Consider the following 4,762-nt stretch of genomic DNA (forward strand, 5'->3'; position numbering starts at 1 on the left):
TGCGGTCTTTGGCCTTCATGTCTTCACAGCCCATTAGTCCGGCCCATGGATAACAGGCCGGATGCCCGAGGACCCCTTAGTCCAGGACTCCCTCAGCACAGATTCTTTATATTGTTATAATGAAGTTCAGAGAAAGACACCTTTTCATGTCGTGTAGACTGCGTACTCTAGTCGAAACAAATTAGTTGAAATTTGAGCTATTTCCTAAATCAAACTTCTTTTAGTTTGAAGATCCATCTTGTGGGTTATGGTTACTTAATTTGCGGAGGGGCGATTTCAGGGTAGGACCGTAACAGGCATGTGAATCACCTCTCGCTAGGTTTTCTTGATCCCGAACTCTCCCCAATATGCTCTAGTAGGTGCAACCACCGTGATTCCATCTGGGGTCATGCGGTGCCCCAACCCTGTTCTTGTTTCTCGGTTTCCAGATCTCATAACTAAATCGCCCCTAAACCCTAACTCCCACCACCCAAAGCCTCTCGTGTGTGCTAGAATGCACGACCATAAGCCACCATACCTAGATCGATTGCAAGTGCTTAGGATCCATCGAGAAGGATCAAGGATTGTTGAAGAATATGCGGTTGTCGAAGGAAGAGAGGAAGGGTCGAGGATTAGATGGATCAGAGGACGAATGTATCAGGATGAGGAACCACATGCATTGGGAAAAAGGATCTGATAGAGAAATTGATGGATGGTGTTTTTCCTAAGGAGAGTTTGGTGTTTGTGTTGAGGAACGTAGTATTTCAAAAAATTTACCTACGATCACGCAAGATCTATCTAGGAGAAGCATAGCAACGAGCGGAGAGAGTGTGTCCACGTACCCTCGTAGACCGAAAGCGGAAGCGTTTAATAACGTGGTTGATGTAGTCGAACATCTTCGCGATCCAACCAATCCAAGTACCGAACGTACAGCACATCCGCGTTCAGCACACGTTCAGCTCGATGACGTCCCTCGAGCTCTTGACCCATTTTAGGCCAAGGGGTAGTTTCATCAGCACGACGGTGTGATGATGGTGATGATGAAGTTACCGGCGCAGGGCTTCGCCTAAGCACTACGACGATATGACTGAGGTGTGTAACTGTGGAGGGGGGTATCGCACACGGCTAAGAGAAGACTTGGTGTGCCTTTGGGGTGCCCCTCCCACGTATATAAAGGGGGGAGGAGAGATGGTCGGCCCTAGAGGGCGCGCCATGGGGGGAGTCCTACTTGGACTCCCGGTCCAAGTAGGATTCGCCACACGCCCCTTCCTACTCCAAGTAGGAGAAGGGAAGGAGGAAAAGAAGAGAAGGAAGGAGGGGGGCGCCGCCCCTCCCCTTGTCCAATTCGGACTGGGCAAGAGGGGGCACGCGCCACCTCTGGCCGGCCCTCTCTCTTCTCCACTAAGGCCCATGGTGGCCCATTAACCTCCCAGGGGGTCTGGTAAACCCCGGTACTCCGAAACATATCCGAAACGACCCGAACCATTCTGGTGTCTGAATGTAGCCTTACAATATATTGATGTCTACTACACAACCTTCTTCTTGTAGACGTTGTTGGGCCTCCAAGTGCAGAGGTTTGTAGGACACTAGCAAATTTCCCTCAAGTGGATGACCTAAGGTTTATCAATCCGTAGGAGGCGTAGGATGAACATGGTCTCTCTCAAGCAACCCTGCGACCAAATAACAAAGAGTCTCTTGTGTCCCCAACACACCCAATACAATGGTAAATTGTATAGGTGCACTAGTTCGGCGAAGAGATGGTGATACAAGTGGTATATGGATAGTAGATAAAGGTATTTGTAATCTGAAATTATAAAAACAACAAGGTAACTAATGATAAAAGTGACCGTAAACGGTATTGCAATGCGTTGAAACAGGGCCTAGGGTTCATACTTTCGCTAGTGCAAGTTCCCTCAACAATACTAACATAATTGGATCACATAACTATCCCTCAACATGCAACAAAGAGTCACTCCAAAGTCACTAATAGCGGAGAACAAATGAAGAGATTATGGTAGGGTACGAAACCACCTCAAAGTTATTCTTTCCAATCAATCCGTTGGGCTATTCCTATAAGTGTCACAAACAACCCTAGAGTTCGTACTAGAATAACACCTTAAGACACAAATCAACCAAAACCCTAATGTCACCTAGATACTCCAATGTCACCTCAAGTATCCGTGGGTATGATTATACGATATGCGTCACACAATCTCATATTCATCTATTCAACCAACACAAAGGACCTCAAAGAGTGCCCCAAAGTTTCTACCAGAGAATCATGATGAAAACGTGTGCCAACCCCTATGCATAGGTTCATGGGCGGAACCCGCAAGTTGATCACCAAAACATACATCAAGTGAATCATGTGGTATCCCATTGTCACCACAGATACGCACGGCAAGACATACATCAAGTGTTCTCAAATCTTTAAAGACTCAATCCGATAAGATAACTTCAAAGGGGAAACTCAATTTATTACAAGAGAGTAGAGGGGGAGGAGAAACATAAGATCCAACTATAATAGCAAAGCTCGCGATACATCAAGATCGTGCCAAATCAAGAACACGAGAGAGAGAGAGAGAGAGATCAAACACATAGCTACTGGTACATACCCTCAGCCCCGAGGGTGGACTACTCCCTCCTCGTCATGGAGAGCACCGAGATGATGAAGATGGCTATCGGAGAGGGATTCCCCCTCCGGTAGGGTGCTGGAACGGGTCTAGATTGGCTTTCGGTGGCTACGGAGGCTTCTGGCGGCGGAACCCCCGATCTATTGTGCTCCCCGGAAGTTTTAGGGTATATGGAGATATATAGGCGGAAGAAGTACGTCAGGGGGGCCACAAGGGGCCCACGAGGGTGGAGGGCGCGCCCCCTGCCTCGTGGCCTCCTCGCAGATCCCCCGACCTGCACTCCAAGTCTTCTGGTCTTCTTTCCTTCCAAAAATGAGTTCCGTGAAGTCTCGGGTCAATTGGACTCCGTTTGATTTTCCTTTTCTTCAAAACCCTAAAACAGGGTAAAAACAAAAACTAGCACTGGGCTCTGAGTTAATAGGTTAGTCCCAAAAATGATATAAAAGTGTATAATAAAGCCCATAAACATTCAAAACAGTAGATAATATAGCATGGAGCAATCAAAAATTATAGATATGTTGGAGACGTATTAGCATCCCCAAGCTTAATTCCTGCTCGTCCTCGAGTAGGTAAATGAGAAAAACAGAATTTTTGATGTGGAATGCTACCAAACATATTTATCCGTGTAATTCTCTTTATTGTGGCAAGAATATTCAGATCCATAAGATTCAAGGAAAAATTTTAATATTGACATAAAAATAATAATACTTCAAGCATACTAACCAAGCAATCATGTCTTCTCAAAATAACATGCCCAAAGAAAGCTATCCCTACAAAATCATATAGTCTGGCTATGCTCCATCTTCACCACACAAAGTATTTACATCATGCACAACCCCGATGACAAGCCAAACAATTGTTTCATACTTTTGATGTTCTCAAACTTTTTCAATCTTCACGCAATGCATGAGTGTGAGCCATGGATATAGCACTATAGGTGGAATAGAAGGGTGGTTGTGGAGAAGACAAAAAGGAGAAGATAGTCTCACATCAACTAGGCGTATCAACGGGCTATGGAGATGCCCATTAATATATATCAATGTGAGTGAGTAGGGATTTCCATGCAAAGGATGCACTAGAGCTATAAGTGTATGAAAGCTCAAAAAGAAACTAAGTGGGTGTGCATCCAACTTGCTTGCTCATGAAGACCTAGGGCATTTTGAGGAAGCCCATCATTGGAATATACAAGCCAAGTTCTATAATGAAAGATTCCGACTAGTATATGAAAGTGACAACATAGGAGACTCTCTATCATGAAGATCATGGTGCTACTTTGAAGCACAAGTGTGGTAAAAGGATAGTGGCATTGCCCCTTCTCTCTTTTTCTCTCATTTATTATTATTATTTTTATTTGGGCCTTCTCTTTTTTTATGGCCTCTTTTCTCTTTTTTTTATTTGGGCTTCTTTGGCCTCTTTTATTTATTTATTTTCGTCCGGAGTCTCATCCCGACTTGTGGGGAAATCATAGTCTCCATCATCCTTTTCTCACTGGGACAATGCTCTAATAATGATGATCATCATACTTTTATTTTTCTTACAACTCAAGAATTACAACTCGATACTTAGAACAAAATATGACTCTATATGAATGCCTCCGACGGTGTACCAGGATGTGCAATGACTCATGAGCGACATGTATGAAAGAATTATGAACGGTGGCTTTGCCACAAATACGATGTCAACTACATGATCATGCAAAGCAATATGACAATGATGGAGCGTGTCATACTAAACGGAACGGTGGAAAGTTGCATGGCAATATATCTCGGAATGGCTATGGAAATTCCATGATAGGTAGGTATGGTGGCTGTTTTGAGGAAGGTATATGGTGGGTGTATGATACCAGCGAAAGGTGTGCGGTATTAGAGAGGCTAGCAATGGTGGAAGGGTGAGAGTGTGTATGATCCATGGACTCAACATTAGTCATAAAGAACTCATATACTTATTGCAAAAATCTATTAGTTATCAAAGCAAAGTACTACGCGCATGCTCCTAGGGGATAGATTGGTAGGAAAAGACCATCGCTCGTCCCCGACCGCCACTCATAAGGAAGACAATCAATAAATAAATCATGCTCTGACTTCATCACATAACGGTTCACCATACGTGCATGCTACGGGAATCACAAACTTCAACACAAGTATTTCTCA

This window comes from Triticum aestivum, chromosome 7A (genome assembly GCF_018294505.1).
Source record: "Triticum aestivum cultivar Chinese Spring chromosome 7A, IWGSC CS RefSeq v2.1, whole genome shotgun sequence".
NCBI classification, from domain to species: Eukaryota; Viridiplantae; Streptophyta; class Magnoliopsida; order Poales; family Poaceae; genus Triticum; species Triticum aestivum.